The sequence below is a fragment of the Gossypium hirsutum genome, chromosome A12 (genome assembly GCF_007990345.1).
Source record: "Gossypium hirsutum isolate 1008001.06 chromosome A12, Gossypium_hirsutum_v2.1, whole genome shotgun sequence".
NCBI classification, from domain to species: domain Eukaryota; kingdom Viridiplantae; phylum Streptophyta; class Magnoliopsida; order Malvales; family Malvaceae; genus Gossypium; species Gossypium hirsutum.
Window position 1 is genome coordinate 22,479,666 of NC_053435.1, and position 15,997 is coordinate 22,495,662.

General features: G+C 38.1%; 2 non-coding genes across 2 annotated transcripts; both read left to right on the forward strand.

The window, feature by feature from the left end:
• The first annotated feature begins 9,483 nt into the window (after positions 1 to 9,483).
• On the forward strand, positions 9,484 to 9,590 carry LOC121212085 (small nucleolar RNA R71). Its single transcript, XR_005907295.1, has one exon. It is a non-coding gene; the product is annotated as a small nucleolar RNA R71 (small nucleolar RNA).
• Positions 9,591 to 13,259: 3,669 nt separating this feature from the next.
• LOC121211663 (small nucleolar RNA R71) lies at positions 13,260 to 13,366 on the forward strand. Its single transcript, XR_005906882.1, has one exon. It is a non-coding gene; the product is annotated as a small nucleolar RNA R71 (small nucleolar RNA).
• Positions 13,367 to 15,997: the final 2,631 nt, after the last annotated feature.

Genomic DNA, 15,997 nt, shown 5'->3' on the forward strand with positions numbered 1-15,997 from the left:
GGCAAATGAATTACAAATATGACAGTCGATGTGAATGTTGTAACATGTGATTAAATGTACATGAAACTTGGAAATATATTCCGGGTAAGACCCGATGACTACGTGTGGAGATTATGTCCGGGTAAGACCCGATGACTACGTGTGGAGATTATGTCCGGGTAAGACCCGATGACTATGTGTGGAGATTTTGTCCGGGTAAGACCCGATAACTATGTGTGGGGACTATTCGAGCTAAAGGTTTCGCTGAAGATTCGAGTAAAGCATAAGATTATACGACTTCACAGTAACAATTGGTAATAAATACGTTCAATGCGTTAAGCTGGTCAGGTATGTATTTTGAGATTATATTTAAGCTTGATTTAGACTAAATCACAAGGTCGTTATGTGATGAATATGTGAGTAAAGCAATAAGACTGTTCTATGATTATTATGCGTTTGGTCAATGTGGAAAGTTAGGTGAAAATATGTAATGTACCTATGTTTATAAGAGATCACTATCAAGTGAGAATTTATCTGCCTATTATATATGATGAGACGGGCATATTCGGTAAAGGGATGGTATGCCCGAAGGAGGAGTGAAATAAAAATACGAACAACTATGTTATAATTTGATTGTTATCTGTTGACACTGCTTAAAACACTAAGCATTGTAATGCTTACTCCGTTTACTTTGTTTCCTCTGTTTTATAGATCTCATTTGGAAGCCACTGGCTCGGGGATCGTCAGCAACTAGTCACACTATCACTATCCACTGCTTGTTACTATTATGTTTTAAATTATTTTATGGCATGTAAAGAATAGACCAGTGGCCGAAGAATATTTTGGTTAATGTTTATAAGCCATGCGAAAATGGCATCTTTTGAATGTGTACTTATAGCAGTTAAATTGTATCCCTGACTGTCTTTAGTATTTACCTAAAGGAACGTTCTTTATAAAAAATATATATTCAAAATTTTTACTGTTCGGATATGAGTTTCAGGTCCGGTCATGCCCCTTTACCTATTCCGGCGACGGATACGGGATAGGGGTGTTACAAGGATACTCTGGTGGTCGTAGAGGTTCATTAGGCCATAAGTCCTACGCCAAAAGGATATTATCTCTAGTGGTAGCTATGGTCATGGGCGAGCAGGACATGGCAGTCGTGGAGAACCTTTCCCGGTGGGGTTTTAGTTCTTATGTGATGATAAGCTTAAGAGCACTATATAACTGTGATAAAATCAGGAACTTTTTAGGGGATATTAAGAAGAATAATTACTCAAAAAGAAATAACCAAAATTAATAATTAAAAATAGAATTTCTAAAATCTAATAAAAATAAAAAGTAGTTTTAATAAAAATTAAAAACATAAAATAATAAATAAAATTTTTAAACATCTTCATCGCTGGATGGTTCGCGAGGTGGGACTGGCGATGAGATGTGGAGGTGCTAACAAATCTGCTATAGAGTAGCATCAATGTTGTCAAATGGTTGAAAACACTGCTGCTCGAATCAAGTGAGGCGTTCAGAGATGTCAACATATGAAGCCGCCGCATAAACTGGACAAGAGGGTGGTGGTGGCTGAGTCGGTGGGTCCTCATGCTGTGGAGGGACATCATCAAGAATGTCCTCGTAGGCCTCCTCCTCGGTAGATTGGGCGAGACGATATTGAGGAGGGTGGGTTCCTCAGCGCCTCTCAATCATCCTCATGCTAAGCATGCTCGAGATGCCTTGTGGAGACATCTGGCCAATAAGGTTCAAGGACAATTCTTGGGCAGTGGTGTCGAGGAGCCCGAAGTGTCAAGCCAATCGCGTTACATAGGGGCCAATGGAGATGACCGGCTTCCTATGCCACTCTGTCTAGTGCTAAATCGCGAGGGCAATGAAATAGGCAAGGTCGATGACGTGCCCATGTGACATGCACCATAAAAAGTAAGCGTTGTAAATGTTGACGACGCCAGTGCTCTCTCGCCTCCTTGTAATCGTGTGAGCTAAAATGGCGTGTAGGTACCTCAGGGATGGTGGGAGAACTGATGCCTTGGAGCGGCCAGGCTTGTAGGAGGTTGCTCAGGGTCCAAAGTGTGCCAGCACTTCGAGGGAGAGAAATGTATGTGGTGAGTGAGAGCATCTAAGTCCTTTTTCTCCTTGAACTCCTCCGTATATAAGCCTAGTGCAGCACAGAATTATGGGACGCTTAGTTGGCGGACTAACCCACCTAGGCGAAACTGGACCGTGCCGGGATCATTGTAATTTGTCATTACGGTCTGAAGATGGAACATTGAGCATAGTTCCATCGTGAGCTCGAGGTATGTTGGTTCAATGATCCCAAAGAGCAATCCCAAGGGTCGGTGGTTAGGAGGGCCCGAATCGTATCAACCATCTGAACTTGTTCTACGGAAGTCCAGTCGATGCTGCGGCCTGCAATTAAGGGTTGGGCCCGAGGTATTTGGAAAAGCTCTTCTTGGGGCCCTCGAGGGAACTGCAGGAGAGGATGATAAATTTCCGTGGTTGGACCCACGGAAGATGATGCTCCCTTCATCTTCTTCGAGGTAGGTACGACAGTTTTCTTTCCTCGTAAAGACAACATTAAAAGCCTGTAATATAAAGAATAATAATAGGTAAATGAATTCGAAGAAGTAAAAGGCATGAATTTGAACTAACTATTTCAGCCAAGACTATTAATATGAAGCAAACTCGACCACAATAACAATGAGAATAAGAATAGAAATGTAATGGGTATGAGGTTTTCTAATCTCAATTTAACACAGAATGTATTATAACTAACCTAGAAATACAAATTAAATGATAGACATTGGTATGGTAATAGCATGAGAATAAGCATAGTAATGTCATGGGTATGAGGTGTTCCTAATAACTTGATTTAACATGAAATGTATGATAACTAACCTAAGAATGCAAATTAAATGATAGAAAAATGAAAAATAATTCAATAGATATGAAGATTATGTTGATAATGAGCATTAGAAATAAGTAAAATAGAAGTGAATGGAGTAAACAAACGCTAAGGGAAAGAGATTGAGTGTTAAATATGAAGTGGGAAGCGGTGCACGGGCATGGCAGGGATGCCGTGTAGAATTGCAGCGGCTAAGGTTAGGGTTTTTGAATGGGGAAGAAAGTTAATAGTGCAGGGTATTTATAGATTTTAGGCCACACAGCTAGGGCACACGCCCATGTTCCCCAATTTCAACCCATGTGATTCTCGAATTTCGAATTTGGGCGCATGTGACATTTAGTACACGCCAGTGTTCCTTGGGCGTGTGGGTGCACACGGCCGTGTCTGGCATTGTTTGCGTCTCCCACGCGCGTGTCAATCTAACAGGTTTGACCACGGGTGTTAGACACGGGCATGTCGCACGCCCATACTAGTTTCTCAGTTTCAACTAGGGGTCTTCCATACGAGCGTGTCGCACGCCCGTGTTGTTTTAGCAGGCTTGACCACAGCCATGTCGCACGGCCGTGGCGTTTTATCATAGCCCGTGTTTGGGGAAATCCTTTCCCTGTTTTCACATGGCCATAAGCACGCCCGTGTGCTTGGCCGTGTCTCTGTGAAAAACCTGTAATCGAGAGCTCCATTAGTAAGCTAGATGTTGAAGACTAAATTTTTAAAGAAGTTAATACAGTTAGTGCTTGGGTTGCCTCCCGAGAAGTGCTTATTTATAGTCTAAGCTTGACTTACCTCTTCGTTGAATAATCATGGTGGTTTGAGGAGTTTATACTCCTCATTCCTATCATCAATCTGATCAAAATAAGATTTTAAACGGGTGTTTTTTACCTTAAAAGTGCCGAACTTGGAGTGCCTTAACTCGACCGTACCGAATGGAAAGATACTAAGTACCGTAAGAGGGATTTCTTCATTCGGTGTGGTAGCGACAATGTAGGGATCTACGGCATCTATTAAGACTCTATCTCCAATCTTAAGTTGATTTCGGAAGGTATTGAGCTCGTTCTGTCGTAGATTTGGTTTGTCGAGTGTTCTTGGTTTATGCGTCCGCCATTCATCGAGTTCCTCGATTTGTAATCTTCGATCTTCATGAACAGGTCCTTTACTATTGCTTGATGGTTGTGTTATTTCATGATAGGTTTTAAATATTTACAATTAATCGTTCTTGAAACTAACTATTATCGCAATGTAGGCAAGTGTACCTATCCAACAATAGTATAGTTTTAGCAAGACCGGGTTGTCAAACCCAAAGGAACTAAAAGTACTAGTAATGGCTGTCTTTTTATTATCTAGCCTAAGAATAATAACTAACTAATTATCTAAACTAAGAACGCACAGAGAATGGAATTGAGGATTTGCTTTTGGAAAAATCGATTGAATGAAGACAATACCTAAGGAAAAATCCACCTAGACTGTACTTGTTATTCTGGCTCCGAATCGAACGATTTATTCATTTAACTTGTTCCGTAGAGATCCCTAAGTTATGTTATTATCCCTATTCAAGACTAATAACGTCTAATCCCTAGATTGAATAACTGAGACTTTTCTCTAATTAACACTCTAGGGTTGCATTAACTCGATCTATGGATCCCCTTATTAGGTTTCACCCTAATCCGACAAAATCTTGTCACCCTATGCCTAGGCGCGCAATCAAATCCACTTAATTATGACAAATGTACTTTTAAACAGGGTCTATTCCTCCTCTGAATAAGAGCTTATCTTGAATCTGTATCCTGGGATATCAAAACAAGAATTAAAAACACATAATTAAGAACAAGTCAAATATTTATCATATAATTCAGAAAATAATAACAAGATTCATCTTATGTTTCATTCCCCTTAGGCATTTAGGGATTTAGTACAGAATTAAATAGGAAAACATCTCAGAAAAATAAATAATACAAAACATAAAGAAAACCCAAAACTCCTAAAGGGGAATTGAGGAGAGATCTTCAATCTTGATGATGAATCCGGCTTCTGAGATGAATCAATCGGCTTCCTTGGAGTAATTCCTTACTCCCTATTCTGTGTGCCCCCTTTTCTCCTCTTCTAGGGTGCATTTATAGGCTATAGAATGCCTATGAGCCTTCAAAAGTGGCCTTTTTCAAATTGGACTCAACTTGGGCTCGGCAGGAACACGCCCGTGTGCGATTACTTCAGGCCGTGTTCGAGCCTATTAGAATGGCACAAGCGTGTGCTATACCTGTGTGAGTCATGTTTCGATTCTGCCAGATTGACACGGCCTTGTGGGCTGCCCGTGTGAGGAAGTCCAGGCCGTGTTGAGTTCGTACTTTGGCCTATTTTCTCCATTTTTGGCCCGTTTCTTGTTCCTTTCACTCTCCTATGCTCTCCTAAGTATAAAACATGAAATTAAAGCATTAGGAGCATCGAATTCACCAATTCTAATGGAAAATAATCCATAAAATGCATTAAACATGGATAAAAATATGTATAAATTACAGTTTATCAAATACCCCCACACTTAAGCATTTGCTTGTCCTCAAGCAAAATCCTCAACTTATAATCAAAATAAATTCTCCTCAACTTATAATTCTTGTCAATAATATCTCAAAATAATCCATAGGTAATCATACATTGATAATTCACCTAAAAGAACATAAAAGTTTCAAACATTCCAAGTTGATTATTTAATCATGCAAACATAGGTGTCTATCCGCATCTACGTAATTACCTTTGATTCAGAATATCACAGAGTTTCACATCCTCACTAAAGATTCACTCAAATCAATCCAGGTGTTTAAGGACAATAAATGAAGCACTCAATAATCAATAATAAAAAGTCATTACCATAGGCTTGCATGAAAATCAAATCTCCACCACTATAATTTAAGATGATACATCAATCAAAAGGTCTTTAGAGGGTTGTAGTGCTGCTTGGTTAGGGGGTGTGGTCACAAGCTAAAAGAAAGGGTTAGAATCAAGATTGAATTGAAAAATTACCTAACTAGAAAAAGAGTTAATCTTCACTTGCGTACGACAGAGCTTCTTCTCAAAATATGGAATTACTAATATATATACATAGTTTTTTTTCTTTTTTTTTAAGAACAAGTTAAATACATAGGCTAACTTATTACAAACAAGACATAGCTAAGCAATTTCTTCAACTCAAATCTCGACAAAAGTAGGGATCAAATTAATTTAGGGGATTTCAACAATTATGGGTTAAGGGTCAATATTAAGGGTAATACAAGAAATGGCTTGTTAGGCTCAAGGAGGTTTACAAGGGGTTAATCGTGGAGGTAGGCTTTTCATGGCATGAGTGGGTTAATCCTAAGTGCCTTAATCATTTTGATATATCAAATCAAATGGTGTGGTCTTGACATGCTTAATCAAGTAAGTTCTAGAATAACAGTTCAATACTGACGCACTCAAAGTAATAATAAAATTGAACATGAAACAATTAGTAGATGCTCAAAAGGCTCAAAAATCTCACAAAAAAATTATGGCTTTTTGATGTTTAGACTCGTGGATTGCAATTCAAAGTAATACCTAGACTTGGGGAAACAACCTATAATTTTAAATTCTTAAAAATCAACTTATCATGCTTGATTCTCTAATGTCTTAAAGTTTAAACAATCAATGCATAAATGCCTATGTTTTAATTCAAGATATATCAATCAAAATCATAAATCAATTAAAATTTATCCTAAATATGATATGAGAGCTTTTCAAGTGAACAAGGTAATTATTCAGGGATTTTTCTAATAATGAAATAAATACCCCCACACACTTAAGATGTACATTGCCCTCAATGTACAAAGATATATATTAAAGTATAAGAATAAGAAAGGGGGAGAAGTGGAACTTCCTGTATAAAGAATGGATGTTATTCTTTGTTTGGTGAGATCGAAAATTGGAAATGAATTTGGATGTCACGCATGATTCTGAATGATAAAAAGAGAGTGAAAGGAATAATATGATAGTAGTCACAAAGATAAGCTGTGTTTAAAGGGAAAAAATGAATCTAAAAAAAACTTAATGGAAGGAAAATAAAAGGATTATTCTAATTCTTCAAATGGCACGCCCGGTGCACACACCCGTGTGCGCCGTGGCTCACCCGTGTTTGTTACGAATTAAGATGTCGTCACACGGCCTTCTGGCACGCCTGTGTGCTTCAGCTGTCTGTGATGTGGATCTCTTCTCCCACGGTCGTGTAGCTCCACACACTTTCGTGGTATTTCGATAGTGTTGTCCACGAGGGATAGACATAGGCGTGTCGCACGCCCGTGTTTATTTGGCAGATTCGACCATGGCCATGTCGCACGGCCGTGGTGTTTTATCGCAGCCCTTGTTTGGGGAATTCTTCTCCCTGTTTTTGCACGGCCATATTGTACGATCGTGCTTCCATCCGTGTTAGTCACACGGCCTTATGCACGGCCGTGTGCTAGGCCGTGTGGAGTTGGGAATCTGTGCTTCAAGTACTCTGTTAGTGACCTAAATGTTTAAAACTTGAAATTTAAATAATTTAAAACCGTTAGTATTCGGGTTGCCTCCCGAAAAGAACTTATTTATAGTCTAAGCTCGACTTACCTCTCCGTTGTATGATCATGGTGGTTCAAGGAGTTTATACTCCTCATTCCTACTGTCAATCTCATCAAAATAAGGTTTTAATCGGGTGTTGTTTACCTTAAAAGTGCCGAACTTGGGATGACTCACCTCCACCGTAACGAATGGAAAAATACTGAGTACCGTAAGAGGGATTTCCTCATTTGGTGTGGTAGTGATAATGTGGGGATCAGCGGCATCTAATAAGACCTTATCACCAACCTTAAGTTTATTTGGAGAGGTATCAGGCTCATTTTGGCATAGTTTCAATTTGTCGGGTGTTCTTGGTTTGTGTATTTGTCATTCACAGAGTTCCTCGATTTGTAGTCTTCGATCTTCATGAACAGGTCCTCTACTATTTCTTGAGAATGACTCGTGTTCTTCCTTCAAACTCATTTTCTACAAAGTAGGTTGCACCAAATTGTTAGTTTTAGTAGGATAGTTTAAATAATTACCTTCAATCCCTGATGTGTTGCCATAATTTCAAGCTTGAAGGGTGATTGTTTCGTCTCCCACCAGGAGTGTGAGTTCACCTGTGCCAACATCAATGATGGTTTTAGCAGTTGCTAAATAGGGCTTTCCTAGGATTAAGGGAGTGTTGCTATCCTCTTCTATGTCTAGAACAATAAAGTCAATGGGAAATATAAATTTATCGATTTTAACTAGCATATCTTCAATAATACCTCTAGGGAATCTTATAGTTTTATCTGCTAATTCAATGCTCATCCTAGTTTGTTTAGGTTTCTCGAGACCTAGTTGCTTAAACATTTTGTAAGGCATGACGTTGATACTAGCCCCTAGATCAGCCAATGCATAATTAACGTCTAAACTACCAATTAAGCAAGGAATTGTAAAACTCCCTGGATCTTTTAGTTTATTGGGTAGTTTATTTTGGAGAATGGCTGAGCAAACTGCGTTCAGCTCCACATGCGACGCCTCGTCCAACTTTTGCTTATTTGCTAAAAGCTCCTTTAAAAATTTCATTGCATTTGGCATCAACGATAGAGCTTTAATAAATGGTAAGTTAATATGTAATTTTTTTAAGAGTTTAAGGAATTTACCAAATTGTTCATCTGAGCGGTCTTCCCTTATCGCGTTGGGGGTATGGCACATGAGGTTTATATTCGACAGTCACTGGTTTGTTTTTATTATAATCTACCTCACCTTGACCTTTGCTTACCACAGTTTCGTGCCTCAGTTCTAGTTCAGGCTTAGTGACTCCTTCATCATCTTGAATATTAATTGCGTTGAGCCGTTCCCTTGGGTTAGGTTCAGTATTACTTGGCAAACTACCTTGTGGTCATTCGGAGATTAGTTTGGAAAGCTAGCCTATCTGAGTCTCGAGCCCTTGGATCGATGCTTGTTGATTCTTAAGTGCTGTCTCGATGTTCTGAAAACGGGTTTTTGACACTGATATGAACCTTGAGAGGATCTCTTCAAGATTTAGCTTCTTTTCCTATTGGTAGGGTGGTTGTTGGTAGCCCGGAGGATGTTGTGGTCTTTGATTTCCTCGACCGCCCCACGAGAAATTGGGGTGGTTCCTCCAACCTGCATTATAAGTGTTACTATATCGATTGTTTTGAGGTTGAGGATTATTACCCATGTAGTTTAATTGCTCGTTATCCATGTTGTAGCCATAAGGTTGGTATTTCGAATGGTTTGTTCCACCCCTACTTGCTTCGCACTGCATTACTGGGTGAACCTGTGAAGAATTAAGAAAACCATCAATCTTTTTATTTAAGAGTTCTACCTGATTAGAGAGCATGGTGACCGAATCGACGTTATAAATGTCGGTTGTTTTCGTTGGCTTTGTCCTCATGACTTGTCACTGATAGTTATTCAGTAACATCTCCTCTATAAACTCATAGGCATCTTCCGGTGTTTTATTATTAATGGTTCCACCCACCACTGTGTCAACCATTTGCCGAGTCGAAGGATTCAGATTATTGTGAAATGTTTATACATGGAGCCAAAACGGTAACCCATGGTGAGGGCACCTTCTCAAAAGGTCCTTGTATCTCTCCCATGCATCGTAGAGTGTTTCTAAATCCATCTGCACAAAAGAAGTGATAATATTACGTAATTTAGCCATTTTAGCCGGCGAAAAATATTTTCGTAAAACTTTTTCGGTCATTTGTTCCCAAGTAGTAATTGATCCTCATGGTAACGAGTTCAACCACTGTTTAGCTTTATTCCTCAATGAAAAGGGAAACAACCGAAGACGAATGGCATCATTAGAAATGCCATTGATTTTAAATGTATCGCATAGTTCCAAAAAGTTGGCTAAATGAGCGTTGGGATCCTCATCCTTCAAACCATCAAACTAAAAATATTGTTGTATCATTTGAATAGTTTTAGGTTTTAATTCAAAAGTATTTGCAGCTACAGCAGGTCTAACTATGCTCGATTCAATTCCTGTTAAAGAGGGTTTAGCATAATCATACATAGTGCGTGGAGCAGGATTTTGATTAACCGTAATTGCAGGAGGTAGCTGTTTGCCTTGGTTTTCAGCCATCTCTACGGTTGGCGGTTGAGTATTGTCTTCTTGCTCGTTCTCTGTGTATCTTAAGATTTGCCTTATTTCTCTTTGGTTTCTACGTACTATGCCATCGATTTCTTCGTCAAAAAGTAATGATCCCGACGGGTTTCTTCTAATCATAAACTATGAAAACCTGCCAAGAGAAAGAAAAAGTAAGTTAATAAACAATAATTAAATTAAATTAAATTGCAGGAAAAATAAATGGCTAAAGTAATAAAAATTAAGCGTTCCTAATATCTTAGTTCCCTGGCAATGGCGCCAAAAACTTGATCACGTTATTTCGTGATAGGTTTTAAATATTTATAATTAATTGTACTTGAAACTAACTATTATCGCGATGTAGGCAAGTGCACCTATCGAACAGTAGTATAGTTTTAGCAAGACCGGATTGTCGAACCCAAAGGAACTAAAAGTACTAGTAATGACTGTCCTTTTATTATCTAGCCTAAGAATACTTGGGTTTTGTTTTAATTAACTAATTATCTAAACTAAGAACTCACTGAGAAAAGAATTGGGAATTACTTTTCGGAAAAATCGATTGACTTAAGACAATACCTAAGGAAAAATCCACCTAGACTTTACTTGTTATTCTGGCTCCGAATCGGACGATTTATTCATTCAACTTGTTCTATAGAGATCCCTAAGTTATGTTATTATCCCTATTCAAGTAATCCCTAAATTGAATAACCGAGACTTTTCTCTAATTAACACTCTAGGGTTGCATTAACTCGATCTATGGATCCCCTTATTAGGTTTCTCCCTAATCCTGTAAAATCTTGTCACCCTATATCTAGGCGCACAATCAACTCCGCTTAATTATGATAATTGTACTCTTAGCCAGGGTCTATTCCTCCTCTGAATAAGAGCTTATCTTGAATCAGTATCCTGGGATATCAAAACAAGAATTAAAAACACATAATTAAGAACAAGTTAAATATTTATCATACAATTCAGAAAATAATAACAAGATTCGTCTTAGGTTTCATTCCCCTTAGGTATTTAGGGGATTTAGTTCATAACTAAATAACAAAATATCTCAGAAAAATAAAGAATACAAAACATAAAGAAAACCCAAAACTCCTGAAGGGGAATTGAGGAGAGATTTTCAGTCTTAATGATGAATCCAGCTTCTGAGATGAATCAATCGGCTTCCTTGGAGTAATTCCTTACTCCCTATTCTGTGTGCCCCATTTTCTCCTCTTCTAGGGTGTATTTATAGGCTTTGGAATGCCTATGAGCCCTCAAAACTGGCCAGTTCCGAAATGGACTCAATTTAGGCTCGGCTAGAACACACCCGTGTGCGATTACTTCAGGCCGTGTTCGAGCCTGTTTGAATGGCACGAGCGTGTGCTATACCCGTGTGAGTTATGCTTCGATTTTCCCAGATTGACACGGCCGTGTGGACTGCCCGTGTGAGAAAGTCTAGCCCGTGTTGAGTTTGTACTTTGGCCCATTTTCTTTGTTTTTGGCCCGTTTCTCATTCATTTCGCTCCCCTATGCTCTCCCAAGCATAAAACATGAAATTAAAGCATTGGGAGCATCAAATTCACCAATTCTAATGGAAAATCATCCATAAAGTGCTTTAAACATGGGGTAAAAATAAGTGTAAAATACGGTTTATCACTTGAGAATGACTCGTGTGCTTCCTTCAAACTCATTTCTTGTAAATTAGGTTGTACCATATTGTCAGTTCTAGAAGAATGGGTTAAACGATCACCTTCAATTCCCGATGTGTTACCAGAATTGCAAGCTTGAAGGGTGATTGTTTCGTCTTCCACACAGAGTGTGAGTTCACCTGTGCCAACATCAATAATCATTTTAGCAGTTGCTAAAAAGGGCCTTCCTAGAATTAAATGAGTGTTGTTATCCTCCTCTATATCCAGAACAATAAAGTCAACAGGAAATATAAATTTATCGATTTTAACTAGTACATCTTCAATAATACCCCTAAGGAACCTTATAGTTTTATCTGCTAATTGAATGCTCATCCTAGTTTGTTTGGGTTTCCTGAGACCTAATTGCTTAGACATTTTGTAGGGCATGACGCTAATACTAGCCCCTAAATCAACTAATGCATTATTAACATCTAAACTACCAATTAAGCAAGGAATTGTAAAACTCCCTGGATCTTTTAGTTTGTTCGGTAGTTTATTTTGGAGAATAGCTGAGCAAACCTCGTCCAACTTCCGCTTATTTCCTAAAAGTTCCTTTAAAAATTTCATTGCGTTTAGCATTTGCGAAAGGGCTTCAATAAACAGTAAGTTAATATGTAATTTTTTTAAGAGTTTAAGGAATTTACCAAATTGTTCATCTGAGCGGTCTTTCCTTGTCGCGTTGGGGTATGGCACACAAGGTTTATATTCGACATTCACCATTTTGTTTTTATTGTTATCTACCTCACCTTGACCTTTGCTTACCATAATTTCTTGCCTCAGTTCTGGTTTAGGCTCAACAACTCCTTTTTCATCTTGAATATTAATTGCGTTGAGCTGTTCCCTTGGGTTGGGTTCAGTATTACTTGGCAAGCTACCTTGTGGTAGTTCGAAAATTAGTTTGGAAAGCTGACCTATCTAAGTTTTGAGCCCTTGGATCAACACTTGTTGATTTTTAAATGTTATCTTGGTGTTCTAGAAACGAGTTTCTGACACCGAAATAAACTTTGAGAGCATCTCTTCAAGGTTCAGTTTCTTTTCCTGTTGGTAAGGTGGTTGTTGGTAGCCTGGAGGTGGTTATGGTCTTTGATTTCCTTGACCGCTCCACTAGAAATTGGGGTGGTTCCTCCAACCCATATTGTAATTGTTACTATATGGATTCTTTTGAGGTCGAGGATTATTACCCATGTAGTTTAATTGCTTGTTATCCATGTTGTGGCCATAAGGTTGGTATTCCGAATGGCTTGTTCCACCTCCACTTGCTTCGCACTGCATTACTGGATGAACCTATGAAGTACTAAGAAAACCATCAATCTTTTTATTTAAGATTCCTACCTGATTAGAGAGCGTGGTGACTGAATCGACGTTATAAATGCTGGCTATTTTCGTTGGTTTTGTCCTCATGACTTGCCACTGATAGTTATTCAGTGACATCTCCTCTATAAACTTATAGGCATCTTCAAGTGTTTTATTATTGATGGTTCCGCCAGTAGCTGCATCAACCATTTATCGAGTCAAATGATTCAGGCCATTATGGAACGTTTGAACCTGTAGCTAAAGCGGTAACCCATGGTGAGGGCACCTTCTCAAAATGTCCTTGTATCTCTCCCATGCATCATAGAGTGTTTCTAAATCCATTTGTATAAAAGAAGAGATATCATTACGTAATTTAGCCATTTTAGTCGTCAGAAAATATTTTAGTAAAACTTTTTCGGTCATTTGTTCCCAAGTAGTAATTGACCCTCATGGTAACGAGTTCAACCACTGTTTAGATTTGTTCCTCAATGAAAAAGGGAATAACCGAAGACGAATGGCATCATCAGAGACACCATTAATTTTAAATGTATCTCATAGTTCTAAAATTTGGCTAAATGATTGTTGGGATCCTCATCCTGCAAACCATCAAACTGAACAAATTATTGTATCATTTGAATAGTGTTAGGTTTTAATTCAAAAGTATTTGCAGCTATAGCAGGTCTCAGTATGCTCGATTCAGTTCCTGTTAAAGAAGGTTTAGCACAATCATACATAGTATGTGGTGTAGGATTTTGATTAACCGCAATTGCAGGAGGTAGCTAATTGCCTTGGTTTTCAGCCATCTCTTCAGTTGGGGGTTGAGTATCGTCTTCTTTCTCGTTCACTGTGTATCTTAAGCTTTGCCTTATTTCTCTTTGATTCCTTCGAACTGTATGATTGATTTCTTCATCAAAAAGTAATGGTCCTGACAGATTTCTTCTAGTCATAAACTATAAAAACCTGCCAAGAGAAGGAAAAAGTAAATTAATAAATAACAATAATAAATTAAAGTGCATGAAAAATAAATGGCTAAAGTAATAAAAACTGAGTGTAACTAATATTTCAGTTCCCCAAAAATAGTGCCAAAAACTTGATCGCTTGATTTCATGATAGGTTTTAAATATTTATAATTACTCGTTCTTGAACTAACTATTATCGCAATGTAGGCAAGTGTACCAATCAAACAGTAGTATAGTTTTAGCAAGACCAAATTGTCGAACCCAATGGAACTAAAAGTACTAGTAATGACTGCCTTTTATTATCTAGCCTAAGAATAAAGAGGTTTTTGTTTTAACTAACTAATTATCTAAACTAAGAACGCACAGAGAGTGGAATTGGGGAATTGCTTTTGGAAAAATCGATTGAATGAAGACAATACCTAAGAAAAATCCACCTAGACTGTACTTGTTATTCTGGCTCCGAATCAGACAATTTATTCATTTAACTTGTTCCGTAGAGATCCCTAAGTTATGTTATTATCCCTATTCAAGACTAATAACGTCTACTCCCTAGATTGAATAACCGACACTTTTCTCTAATTAACACTCTAGGGTTGCATTAACTCAATCTATGGATCCCCTTATTAGGTTTCACCCTAATCCAGCAAAATCTTGTCACCCTATGTCTAGGCGTGCAATCAACTCCGCTTAATTATGACAACTGTACTCTTAAACAGGGTCTATTCCTCCTCTGAATAAGAGCTTATCTTGAATCGGTATATTGGGATATCAAAACAGGAATTAAAAACACACAATTAAGAACAAGTCAAATATTTATCATACAATTCAGAAAATAATAACAAGATTCATCTTAGGTTTCATTCCCCTTAGGTATTTAGGGGATTTAGTTCATAACTAAATAAGAAAACATCTCAGAATAATAAAGAATACAAAACATAAAGAAAACCCAAAACTCCTAAAGGGGAATTGAGGAGAGATCTTCAGTCTTGATGATGAATCCGGTTTCTGAGATGAATCAATCGGCTTTCTTGGAGTAATTCCTTACCCCTTACTCTGTTCTCCCCTTTCTTCCTTCTCTAGAGTGTATTTATAGGCTTTGGAATGCCTAAAAGCCCTCAAAATTAGCCTTTTCCATATTGGACTCGACTTGGGCTCGGCAGGGACACGCCGGTGTGACACGCCCGTGTGCAATTACTTCAAGCCGTGTTAGAGCCTGCCAAATTGACACGGCCGTGTGGTCTGCCTATGTGAGGAGGTCCAGGCCGTGTTGATTTTGTACTTTGCCTCGTTTTGTCCATTTTTGGCCCGTTTCTCGTTCCTTTCGCTCTCCTATTGATCGCGTGATTTGTAACAAGTAATAAATATTTATAAAGAATATCAAACCTAGACTAACTATTATCACGATGAAAAGACAAGCGCACCTATTGAACAATAGTATAGTAATGGCAAGACCGGGATATCATACCCAAGGGAACCAAAAGTACTAGTAATAACTATCTTTTTTTTATTTAACCTAGAAATAAGGAGAGGTTGTTTATTAACTAATTAACTAAACTAATTAACTAGCTAAACTAAAGTAAAGAGAAAGATTGGAAAAGGACTTGAAGAAAAGTAATTGATAAAGACAACACCCAATGAGGAATCCACCTAGATTTCTCTTGTTATCTGACTCTGAACCAGACTATTTATTCACTTGACTTGATCCGTGAGACTTCCTAACCTATATTATTATCTCTTTTGAGACCAATAACACCTAACCCTTAGTTGAATTAATCGAAATTTCTTTCTTAATTAAAACCCTAGGGAAGCTACTATCAATCTATGGACTCCCATATTAGGTTTCACCCTAATTCGGCAAAATCTCGTAACCCTATTTCTAGGCGTTCGATCAACTCCACTTAATTATGCCAAATCTACTCTTAGAGAGGGACTTTTGTTCCTCTGCATAAGCACATCAAATCATGAATTAATACCCAGAATATTAACTCAAGCATTAAGACACATAATTAAGAACAAATCAAGTATTTATCATACAGTTCAGATAATA